This window comes from Cydia strobilella, chromosome 11 (genome assembly GCF_947568885.1).
Source record: "Cydia strobilella chromosome 11, ilCydStro3.1, whole genome shotgun sequence".
Taxonomy (NCBI): Eukaryota; Metazoa; Arthropoda; class Insecta; order Lepidoptera; family Tortricidae; genus Cydia; species Cydia strobilella.
In genome coordinates this window covers 12,707,965-12,721,391 of record NC_086051.1, presented here as the reverse complement: position 1 = coordinate 12,721,391, position 13,427 = coordinate 12,707,965, and the positions used below count along the sequence as shown (strand labels likewise).

At 36.6% G+C, this 13,427-nt stretch overlaps 2 protein-coding genes and 1 long non-coding RNA gene across 3 annotated transcripts in view; 2 read left to right on the top strand and 1 right to left on the bottom strand.

Annotated features, from left to right (window-relative positions):
* LOC134745104 (uncharacterized) overlaps positions 1-13,427 on the top strand; it is a 135,775-nt gene that overhangs the window by 49,342 nt on the left and 73,006 nt on the right. The window lies entirely within an intron of this gene.
* Positions 1-13,427, top strand: part of LOC134745160 (CYFIP-related Rac1 interactor B) — a 50,575-nt gene that overhangs the window by 8,979 nt on the left and 28,169 nt on the right. The window lies entirely within an intron of this gene.
* The window catches only part of LOC134745220 (uncharacterized), a 118,100-nt gene that overhangs the window by 103,885 nt on the left and 788 nt on the right, over positions 1-13,427 (bottom strand). The gene's annotated exons all lie outside the window — the stretch shown is intronic.

Here is a 13,427-nt window from a genome sequence, read left to right as displayed (position 1 = left end):
TTAAGATCTTAATTCTTCCGAACCATAACATTCTCTGGCCAGACTCCGGAGGAGTCACGTGCGCGTTGCCGATTGCCGACCCTAACACTCCGCACCCTCGTTGAGCTCTGGCAACCTTACTCACCGGCAGGAACACAACACTATGAGTAGGGTCTAGTGTTATTTGGCTGCGGTTTTCTGTAAGGTGGAGGTAACTTCCCCAGTTGGGCTGGAACGGCGTCCGCTGTGTTGTGCCCTACCACACAAAGCGAGATGACATTCACAGTGCCCATACCTCTTTTGGACGAAACCTCTAAAGTATGGAAATAGTCACGTGATTTTTTGTAGCATCTGTCATCCGGTTACATTTTTTTTTTCGTTTGGCGTTTGTCGATCTTATACTTAAACACTTACACTTTGTACACAAATACATAAAAATATGTATGCAGGGGTGCATTTTGCGGACGTACGATGTCATCTTGTCTGCGCCTTCTGATCAGAATTTCTCATATGCCCGGAATACCCCTTAGTTGTTCCAGATCGCAACATACTGGTTTAGCTAAACATTGAACTCGCATGCTTTTGTGCAATGAGAACATACAGCTAGCTATAATACCTTATTTACTGCCAGGCGATCTAAAGCTCTAGATTTTCGCCCGCTATCCCGATTTCGCGCTGTCGTTTTGCGTGCCAGCTACGTGCTCAGCCGTGTGCCAAATTAAACGGAAAAAGGCACAGGAGAATGCACTTAAAAGTGGATTATAAAGTGCCATGAAGTGCATAAAGGAAATACAGAGGGCCATTAAAAAAAGTCATGTGCATACATCACACCGGCGCCTTTTTATAGTTTATTTTTGAGCTCGTCTCGTTCGTTTTTGTTTCCGGTTCAAATATGCTTCAATTCTTACCTGATTGTAACAAGAAACAGCTTATTTGTGTGTTTCTTTAAATTAGATAGATAAATAGAATACTCTTTATTGGCACACCTCAGTAAAAGATACAGCTTTAAGAAAAACAAATGATTAAAGATAGAGGCAGGCATTATTGCATGTACAGTCAGTTGCAGAAGTTACTAAGCGGGCGAGGTGTTCAAAATTACCTTGACACGCTCTTATTATCTTAATAATAAAGTCGTGTCAAGATCATTTTGAACACCTCGCCTGCTTACCAACTTCTGCTGCTGACTGTACAAGCTGAAACGGAGACCGTCACTCTCGCTAGGTCAATTATTTTATCTGTGATACAGTTTGTTACTTGAATGTTACCAGATTTTTTTATTTATTTCTATTGTTGTCCCCATACAAGATTTTGTCGTAAAAGTTCATAGAAGAGTGAGATAATTTTAAGTGTCATTAGTTTTTGAACAGATGCCACGGTGTAATCTCATCATTGAACTCACAGAGTTAGGGTAAAGAACGAAACGTCCAACTGTTAAAACACGCAAAACACCAGTAACACGATAACTAAGTAAAAACATTATAGACAGGAACTTTCCACCTGCCTTTTGGAATTCTTGTGAACCTATAAATAGCAGGATAACGTTTATTTTAAGCGAACTGTCAAACTGGTTGAGTAACAGCTGCTGCATGACTTGACAGGTGCCATGCACGTTCATCAGAACTAAACCAAAACCAAAACGTCCGAAATTTATACCAGTTGTATAAGAACATAAGACGTTTTAGCTCAGGACAGCGGAATAGCTCTCAAGAAAGGCTTGCAATGCAAGGTCGCCGTCATAAAAGGTCCTCGTGCAACTGCCATTATTCATCGTGAATGCAACGTCGGAATTTGTAGCTGCAGTTGGCATTAATCATATCTGTCAAGTGAAATGGCAGGTAATTTAGTTTGTTACTTTGTCATTCTTATCAAAGTACGAACTTTGCAAAATCGTTTTATTGACTAATGATTCCACGTCCAACCCACCCATGGATGAGAGGGTATTGTGTTTGAGCGAGCGTGTGTATGTTTGTATATACACTAAGTTCCAGGACGTACTTAACACAAAGATATCTGTGCTTTTCCCTAGTGCTTCTGAAACTAACTTTCGTTAAAAAGCAGTTGTAGTAGTAGTAAACTCTTTATTGTACAAATATACATATTAAAAATTACATGGTACAAATAATAAGATGTACAAAGGCAGTAACGATTTTTTATAGAATAAATCAATCTACTTTGCTAAACTGGATATTTCGGTGTTTACTTACTAATGATCGTTTAAAAATAGCAAAGATAGATATAACTCCGTAATAGATGGATACAGTCTAAGGAAAAAACGTGCCTCGAAAATCAAGAAAATTTGATTCTCGTTCAGAGGGCGCTACTAGCTTTGGCCTACTGTCGTATAGATGGCGTTGACGGTTTCGTTTGTTATTTAACAATTTTAACGCATATCAGTGACAGAACATGGGTCAAAATCATAAAAATAATTAATGCAAATAAAAAAATCATTTATCTATATTTAAATACATTTTATCGTATTTTTATAAATCTTCATTTTTAGTTTTAAAGTGTGTCGACAGATGGCAGTGAATTTACTGGGGTTACAAAATGTACTATGACAGTACCGCTCTAGTATAAGTTACTCTATGAAAATAGCAAAGAGTCAACCAACTAATGATTTTTGTTCTGTCTAGCTTCAGTTGCATCTTTTTTTTAGATAAACTAATTACCTGTATAATATAAAATACGAGTAATTAGAAGTTGTAAAATAAACAGATACTTAATTATGATTTCAGTAAATTTTATAGTATTATACTTAATATTAATGTATCCTTGCTTTGCCCTAACATGGCTCATGTGAAACTATTTATAATATTAAATATAAAGAATTATGAACTAAACTGACCTAATCATCTCTAGATTACTTACCAGCGACCCAACTTTGTTTTATCTGACGACGACGAACCTTCACAAGGCTCTTTCTCTAAAGTTTAGATAAAAATATTATCCTTAATACATGCAGCATAAGGTTCTAATTTAGAAGCTGTCACAAGAAAAGCTTCCCCAAAAGCTTTTGTCATCTTAATACAAAACCCCTAAATAATTAGTGTTTAATAAGACCACGGTTGAAAACGGACTGGGACGGGCCATGATTGCGCATAAATTTATCATAAGCCGTGATAAAAAAGCGGGGGCTGGTCCCTGATTAAAATGAATGATTTCATCCGACATAATGATGTTTCTTCTTTCTTTTATGCCGAGGCTGAATATACAAGTATGCTCTCCTGTGCACACTGTGCCGCTGTGGCATAACGAGGGCATAACATAACAGTCTTGAAGATGTTTGGCTTAGACACGTTCGTTGTAAGAGTGGCCTTTGATTATTTGTTGATGTAATTTGCTACTTAACAGCTGCCCACATCAAAGTACTTCGAGAAATAGAAAGCGATTATTAGCTGACAAACAGCTTACCCATGTTTGATTTCTATTACACATATAAAAAAGTAAAATGATAGGAATGAATACTTGCATTGCATATATACTCTAGGCACAAAAAATACCATTATCTAATTCAATATTTTTCAATCAAATACCTACTCAATATATCCATAAGTATTCAAATGCTTCGTTTACATCTTTTGAATTTTGCGAAGTCCCTACTAACATAGTAGGTACCAGTGGCTATTATATGAAAATTTTTAATGAATCAACAAAATTTTGTCCACCTAACTTTACAAGAATTGATTGACAAAATGCGACCTTTAGAGAACAACCGGACATAGAAAGCATTATAGTACAAGCTGAAACGGAGAGCGTCACTCTCGCTCAGTCAATTATTTTATCTGTGATCGCGACGAAAAATAACAAGCAACATGGCAACCATAATAACTGAAACCCAAGCCCTTAACAATTGAGTGATCTGATATACCTCTGTTTGAGTTAGAGCGACAATGTTTCCTTGCCAACTAACTGGACTGTCTTCCATCGCTCACCAACCAAGCGAGCACTTGTCTTACTCGAACCAGTATTGTCTTTATTGGCAATTTAGACTAATATTATTAGTCCACGAACTGTCAAATCGTATGGGTTGCCATAACAACACACTAATAATATTAGGCTAATATCGTTCGAGAAATGGGCCCCAGTCCAGATACATAAATTACCTTTTGTCCTAGAAAAACGTAGTCAAACGTACTAGGGCCCGTTTCTCAAGAGCTTGTAACTTGTAATACAAGTGGAAGTCCCTAAAAGCTGTCAAAAAGTGACATCAGCTTGTATTACAAGTTACAAGTTTTTGAGAAACGGGCCCCTAGTCGTACATGTACTAGTAAAATCTGTATTTGAGAGAAATGTTGAAATTAGATTCCTTTATTTAATTACCTCCTGGTTACTAGAACATTAATTATACATGTGTACAATAGCTCAAATCCCAATTAACACACAAAGTATTACCTCGGTATTATAAATATACGGGTCTCACGCGACGAATCAATTAAATAAGACAAACGAGCATGTCTTCATATCATACTTATTTGAGAAAGCTTCAATCAAATGCTTATAATAGACGCGCTTTTGTCACTTATCCATGGATAAATCCACCGTCACGTTAGACATATAAGAGCGAGAGTGACGGATGCGATATCCACAACGAGCACAAAATCGCCCCCGTAGCGTTTATCGCCCGAACTGATAGATATCTGAGGGTCTCCGTACCGCCCATGGTGTGTACAAATTTTACGTTCACCCATTGGTCAAGAAAATGGATTTCCTGCTCGCTTAGCGGGGCGGTAACTAATTGCTGCTTAGGGCGACGGATACCTAAATACCTATAGAAATAATTACAAGCCGTAAAATTAAACTTCGCGAGTAAATTATGTTTACCTCTAAAATTAATTTCTAATAAAAATAAAACACACAAGATAAATATTCGATCCTAACCTAATTATACCACTTCTTCTCTACTTATTAAAACATAGATTTAAACTTTGTATGAAATGAAAATATTGTATAAATAAAATATTCGTAAGTCGTCTATATCTTACGCCGACATTTTCAAAGTTAAAAAAAAATAGTTTTTTTATAAGCAAATATAAAAAGAAAGTAAATATTTTCCCGCCAAACATTGTCTATGGAAATATAGTTTTAAGAGTTCCGTACCCAAAGACTCCGCTGTCTGTCTGTCTGTCTGTTACCAGGATGTCTCTCATGAACCGTAATAGCTGGACAGTTCAAATTTTCACAGATTATGTATTTCTGTTGCCGCTATAAAAACAAATACAAATAAAAACCGGACAAGTGCGAGTCGGACTCTCCCACCGAGGGTTCCGTACTTTTTAGTATTTGTTGTTATAGCGGCAACAGAAATACATCATCTGTGAAAATTTCAACTGTCTAGCTAGCATCTGTCTGTCTGTCACCAGGCTGCATCTCTTGAACCGTGATAGTTGAAATTTTCACAGATGATTTATTTCTGTTGCCGCTATAACAAAAAATACTAAAAACAGAATAAAATAAATATTTCCGTACAACAAACGTGATTTTTTTGCCGTTTTTAGTGTTGTGAACTAGAGTTGTGACAACTCTAAATGGTATGGAACCCTTCGTGCGCGAGTCCGACTCGCACTTGGCCGGTTTTTACTTTTCGTTTAGCGTCAGTCGATGTACGATTGTCACCGAAGCCCCCTGCACACGGTCTTGTTCTAAAGTTGTGTTCTGTTCATATTAACCGCCCCGCTTAGCAACTTACTGTTACTTAGTACATCTTATTGAGGACACCAAGTTCTCGCCTAGCGCAGACGTTTCCGCCTAACTTGTGCCAGCACAAACTTAACCATTATTTCGAATTGACACTTGGCACACTGCAGAATATTAATGTGCCATTGTCGGAATTAAACGCCAGGCTGTGAATACAATGCCTAAATTGCCTAAATACTGTGCGTTTAGTTATATATGAATGTCCATGTGAGTTAAAAAGGAGACTTCAATAAGTACCTAGTTTTTGGAAAGAGAAAAACCGGCCAAGTGCGAGTCGGACTCGCCCACCGAGGGTTCCGTACTTTTTAGTATAATTCATACTATACGTGTTTGTTTATCAAATGACCTAGGTCACCAGTGTGCTTTGGTGATACTGATAAATGTAATTATGCGGTTTATAGCTACTGTAATTTGGAGTTAATGCTCCATATAAATACCTGGGTTATAGGCGACGGTAGCAAAGATAATCTAAGGTGGTATAAAGTAAGCAATATCCATTATAATAGTGTTTGCGGAATATAGAGGTACACCTAATTTATTAAAAGCGAGCGTTTTACCCGATTAAAAATAATAAAAAAAAAACAAAAATAACCTCTGCTGATTACTTTAAAACCCTATGACTATCTACACATACGGGTTCTGACGCAATAATAGGTACACTATACAGTCATAATCATTAAAATCAACACTGTATATGACGACTCGAGGAAATTAATGATACCACCCGGGCAGTTAGATAATTACGTCAAAAACATAATCCGGTCTAATACGCTTATGCGAAATTTACGAATACTTACCTAATTCTTTTTTTTCTTTTGCGATGTCGGCCAGCTGATTGCAAGAACGCTGTTAAATATGTAATCTTAGAAGTCAATTTCGCGAATAGATGCGAATCTCAGCAATTGCTTAGCTAGTAGCTCTCATATCATTTTATACAACTCTCTGAAGATAAACGTTGGACACATATTTCCTGAATGACAAACAACAAATCCCGCTGAAACCATAAATTAACAGCAGAATCACATCACAATGATCCGTAATCCATCCGGCCTAAATTTTCACACAATAATAACTCTTATCTCCCAGACATAAGTTCCAAAACGTCCACACTACATTTAGTCATCGCGCAGCAGATGTCTGCAGCGTGGAACAGAGTTAATGGTGCATGCAGGACGTTGCACCGGCAATGCATGCTTTCTGCTCTCTGTAACCCTGTTCTGCATTGCATCTACTGTTCCGGACTGCCTGTGTATAATACGTATATGGGCTATGTTGCAAAAAGCGAATTTCTATACCAATCAAATTTAGCAAACCGAGTTACTAAGGCGATGGAGTGGAAAATTGATGCCACAGATCGAATTTATAGCGAGCAACATTGATCATAAAAATAACGTGCGCGGTGTAACCCTTCCTTTACACCAAGTATGCTTATCCACCATATAAGTATATATGTATATATATGTATGTATGTATGTATGTATATATATGTATATCCGGAAGATTGCGGGTCACTTCTGGATAGAGATGGGTAGGGGTGAGTAAATACTGAGTATTTACTCGGTATTTACTCAAAGCATACAGTAAATACTCGTATTTACTCATTTTGGTGAGTAAAAACGACTATTAACAAAATTTAAATATTTTGGTGAGATTTAAGTACTAAATTGGTTTTTATTTAATTGTGTTAACGCGTATTAATGATATTTATGTTATAAGAAGCTTATTACGCTTAGTTTTTGGCAAAAAGGTGATTATCAGTGAGAGGTAATTTGGAATTTAGCGGATATAGACGTGATAAAGCATAGTTAACAATTTTGTTTTAAATAAAAAGGTACTTAAGTACTTTCAAAGTTACTTAATTACTTACGGTCTAGATAAGTGCATGTTGCAAGCTGATTCACATATTATACAGTTTTTAACCAGATGTTTATTAAAATAAAACTGCGACGAAAATACTTTACAATATTATAGCTCTTACCAGATAGCGCGGCGATTGTTACATAATATGTATAGTAGTTCTTACGGCTAACTCTTTGTCTATTGTAAGTAAAACCGCACGTGCTACTACCTGCAAAAAAGGTTCGGTCATTGGCATATAATTCTAATAGGGTATTTGACTACTAGTCAAATCAGTTTTTTTTTCGAACTGTCAAAACGATTTTGCTACTGTGGAATTTATATGAAACACTAGCATGAGTAGCATGTGACGTCACAATCAAATTACCTACTCTTTAGTTTAATACGGGCTTTAAAATAGAAATGGTGTCTAAAAATAACTGCTGTCTACGTTTCTCTATTAATCTTTTGGTGCTTTATTTCATGCATGGTGTAAAATAATTAATTTTTCATTTCTCATGCTCTGAAAGAGGGTCATTGTTGTTCTAAAAGGTGCGCAGAAAATGATACGTGTCTGCACTAGAGCATTTTACGTTCGAAGTACGATATTTTTAATTTTTTTACGATAAGCAATTGAAATTTGAGTTTAAATGGATTTGTTATACAATTTCCATTGTGATACTTGACTCTCCATTCCATAAATAACGATACTTTTGCCTGAATTTTTAATTGAAAGTTCCCTCAATAAATACTATAAAAATGTATTATTCGTCATGTTTTTGAAAAAACACATGCATTTTACTTTCCTCGTATTCGAAATGAAAAGTAGAGTGTTTAACTCGGGTGAAAGGCATCATTTCTGCCTCGGACTATTGGCGCTCTCACTGCGTTCGAGCGCCAAGACACCTCGGCAGAAATGACTGCCTTTCATCCCTTGGTTAACAATCTACTATTAAATACAGTCAAATGCCCTATTGGGAATCTAAAATATTAAACACGAATTTTCATTGGGCATATAATAATATAATTTGGCTGTGTATTAATATTTTAGCGCCAATAATTTATATGAGCCTCAAATATATAGCCGTTTTCTTTTTAAAATGTGGTCTTCTCCTCCTTGCATCGGTTCCTCATCACTGAGGGTCGTGGTCACTTCTAGGTAACTTCTAGCTTATCTTGGACAATTTGCCGCCACTTCTTTCTGTCTGTCGCCGAGTGTAGGGACCGTGGAGCGTTACATCAAGGGCTGAGCGAATTTGGTCTGTCCACCGCATTGGGCTCCTGCGTCTCGGTTTATCGCCTTCGATTTTACCAGTGATTACCAGCTTTTCCAGGTTATCACTGTTTTTCCTGGCAATGTGGACAAAATTCATAAAAATACAACTCATATTAATTAATTTAAGGCTCCGTTTTTGTTGCCAATTTATAAATTTTAGTACCCATAGCCAAAATGGTTACTGAGTGGGACCCACGGAACACCATAGGCAGCAGGCCGGGGTTCAGGCAGACCGAAAAGGAGATGGCGGGACGACTTGGACGCATTCTACCCGAAATGGTGGGAAAATGCCGATGACAGGGTCGAATGAAAAAAACGAGGGGAGGCCTTTGCCCAGCAGTAGGACACCAAAGTAGGCTAATAAAAAAAAAGTACCCATTTCTATTTTTTTAAACTACCCAAATTCGATTAATTCGTTGACCGGTTAGACGTGCCAATTACAATGGAAAACTATTAATTACGTCCCACGTTTAGGGGGTGGGAGGGAGTCTAGAAAATGTGACATGTTGTGACACGGGGGAGAGGAGTTACAAACTTTGTGACGTCACTTCAACTTCACTTGTAGTCGAAATTTGTTTTGATTGTTTGTATTCGCGATACAACTAAATAAGCTAGTTTTTGAAACGATATATCGTATCGGTTTCGTATCATAAAATTTCTTATATTCCTATTATTTAAAATATATTTATTAAAATCATTTAATTTACTTATTTCGTTGAAAACAAAATTGTCAAATATGTGAAGTCACACGAGGCGGAACGGGATTGCCAAATGTGAAATCACGAACTTCGTGTGATGTAATTTATGGATGACCCCTAGGCCAACGCTCAAAAACCAGTGTAAGTGCGCTCTCCGATATATATACATTTTATATCGGATAACGCGCCTTTGTTACGCATCTAATTGACACATTTTAGACTGGTTCTGTAGCGTTCGACTCGCCGAAACTCAGTAACCGTAGAGGTACCCCATACAGCCTCGCAATTTTTCCGTAGTTCATTTTAAATCTTATTGCAAATTCCTTAGAAATTGTAATTCAATAACCGGTTAAATTGACCGAACCGTTTTTTATTGAGTGAGTAGCACGTGCGGTTTTACTTACAATAGACAATGAGTTAGCTGCAAGGGCCAGCTTGAAAATTAACGACTATACATAGTACATAGTATAGCCGTATAGTATACGCGGTCAAAGTTAGCGATTCTTTTTTTGCAGGTAGTAGCACGTGCGGTTTTACTTACAATAGACAAAGAGCTAACCGAAAGGGCCAGCCTGAAAACTAACGACTATAATTAAATCATATTTTAACCACACTAAATAAATAGTTACGGTATACGGCAAATACGGGTATTTTAGGTAAATATTTGGTGGGTTTTTACTAACTACCCATCTAGTTGCGGTCAACTGCTGCTTAGAAAGCGTCGTTCCACGCTGGGTTCCACTCTTCCATTAAAATAAGTGACCGAGGACTGGAATAGAATCCACAGGTCCGCCTTTTAGAATCCTGAATCCCCGTACACGCAAAAGTACGTGTTTACGCGGCACTTACGTCCTTTTATGAAGAGTTTTTTAATGAAAACTCAAAAATTACCCGACCGATCATGTTTAAAGTACTTTTTCTCAAAGTATTTTCTTGGGTCTATTCTTCCGATATTTTTTCATATTTTATTAAACTTTGTTCCAAAAGTTATAGAGGGATGAACATTATTTTGGCCTTTGGAAACCGTTTTTTCCCAAAAGTATTAATTTTATCGAAAAAAGTGTATAATAACATTTAAGTTATTTTTAAAGACCAATTTAATGATGTGCCACACGTTGGTGGTTTCAGATTTTTTTATTGTGAAACTTAGTTACATGTATGGAACGCCCCTCTTAAAATATATTTTTTACTAATTGGACTACTAAATCCAGTCCAAAATACACCTTTATTTCATCTTTCTATACCCTGTCAGCAGTGTCAGCACTCTAAATAGTTTATACCCACCAAATTGGGTATAAACGAGTAAAAACGGGTAAATTGAGTAAATACTGAGTATTTACTCGGTATTTACTCTTGAGTATTTACTCACTACCCATCTCTACTTCTGGATGAGATTAGCTCAGGACCGGGACAAGTGGCGTACTGGAAGAGAGGCCTATGCCCAGCAGTGGGCGATAAAGGGCTGATATGATGATGATATGATGATGCTTTTTATATTGTTTTTATATTGAGTTTATGTTTATTACTTAATCGAAATATTTTATTTATGTTTTAATGTTGAAAACAACAAACAAATTACAACTGTACATAGTATACATGAAAATGAATAATACGGAAGCCAAAACAATTTCTACTAATAATATAAATAAAAAATGATCAAAGGGAACTTATAACAACGGAAAAAGTAATAATTGAGTATCAAGAAACCAAGGAAAAAGAAAGATTTTAATCAAAATATCATCAATATCTAGATGACGCAACCCTGCAAACAGATAAATGTAATCTAGTCTTGGGTTTCATTCATATACCAACATTACCAACCAAGCAACCTATATGTTTTTATATCTACTGAGTAAAGATAACACAGCAGCAGACGAGTTTGTTTAAACGGGTTCCTTAAAAGTTCCCCTCAATTTGGGCAACTTTGTTTGTTGACTGCCAAGAGTGCCAAGTACCTTAACTTCTTGTTTTCTTGTCGCGTCTTGTAGGAGTTTGGCTCTCTAATCTAATAAGTAAATAACTATCCTGGATCTGCATAAGGAATTCCTACTATATAATATTATACTATAGGTATATACGCGCTGGCGCTGTACGTGCCGGACCGGCACGTGGGGCGTCACCGCCGGCCGCCACTGCTGGCCGTACGCGTTGCTCGCACAAAACTGCTGAAAGAAGCTCCCCTGACGAGGGCTATTCGCAATGTCAACAAAGTTGCGTTGGGTTTAGATATATTTACGTGCTCCCTGAATGATTTCACAAAGGCCACTATGTTAATATTAAGTTAATTTTATATTTATACTGACAATACCTAACTCTGGTTATTGGTTTGTTGCTTATCTATCCCATTAAGCCAAACCTGTAATGATAGATTTAAGTTTTAATTACTAAATAAAATGAAATTAAATGCGAAAGTAACTGTCTGTTACCTCTTCAGCTTAAACTGCTGAACTTGCAAATTTTGTTTAATAGTTTGAGGTCCGGGGAAGGATAGGATTCATAGGATAGTTTTTATCAGTCATCAATGTCATCATCATTATTCCACGCAGACGCAGAAGCTAGTATCATATAAAAGGTACTTACTTCTACATTTTTCTTCACTCTCAACCCTTTAAAGCGCTTAAGTTGTATGGCTTATAAAATAAATAAGATTTAAAAAAAAAAAACCTTTATAGCGCCAAAAATAGCCAAGGTAGTGAGTTCAAGCCTCCTTGTTGTCCCAATGATTCTGGTTGGGAAAAAAATACAAAAAGAGTCAAAAGTTGTTGTTTCTACGTAATAAAGGGTTATATATTGAGTTTCTTAATTACTAGGATAGGTTCGGCTTGGCATAAGATAATGGTGTAAACAACACATTGTTTCTTACATGCAATTTCCTGTTAAGCGTAATTATGAGTTTAGCAACAGTTTTATTTACATATATTATTTCCTTGGTTGGTCGTTATAAATGTGTCAGTAACCATGTGGTGTTATTATTTCCATTACTGTGACGTTAATACCGATTATTTATCAACCGTGAATCATAGATATACCTTATCGGTGTTTAAAGGGGCCCAACTGATTACCAGTCCGCCGGACGGTATCGGCCTGCCACTTGTTCGGAACTGTCAAATTTTTGTTCGAACTGACAGGCTGATATCGTCCGGCAGACTGAATCAGTAGGCCCTTTAAGTCTCCCTCGCTTACCGAAAGTTTGCCGAGTTTGTTATTAGATGTGTATTTGACACTTGGACGTAATTTAGGGAAAAGGACCCACAAAAATCTGCCAATCAAAATTGATTTCTGTCTAAAAGAAAAGTCATTCATTCAAGAGTACGGTCATGGTCCTAAACATAATGTTTGTGACTTTGGCTGTATGTTTGTCACACAATATTTCATCAATTATACTTGTATTTACACATATTTAAGTGTATTGTCATCTAATACATAATAATATTAGTGTAATACAGTCAAGGAATTCAATTTCCGACCCATTTTGTACCTTGTCACAGTGACAATAGTATGAGGTATCTCGTTAGCTAATACTTTCATATTGATTGTCACTGTGACAAGGTACGACATGGGTCGGAAATTTAATTCTTTTTCGAAAAATAGCTCCTAACTTAAATGTCTAATATTATAATAAAACTAAATACGAGTATTGCTTATAAACGTGTTCTAAACATTGTAAAACGACTTGCACCTAACCTAACTAAAAACGTAAGGAGAGGTCATGTTGGCCACTTGTTGGCCACTTTCCTAAGCTTCGTTTTGAAGAGTTCTCAGCCAAGGCACGTTTGCACACTACTCGAGACACTTGAGACTGAATGCTGTCAGGCCTACAAGCAAATATGACGTTGACGTGTGATAAGTACGTAACATTAATCGAATTAAAATTATGCTTTTTTTTGCGTATAAGTATTTAATAGTCTTAAATATGTCGTATAATTTCGATTGTTTGAACGGGA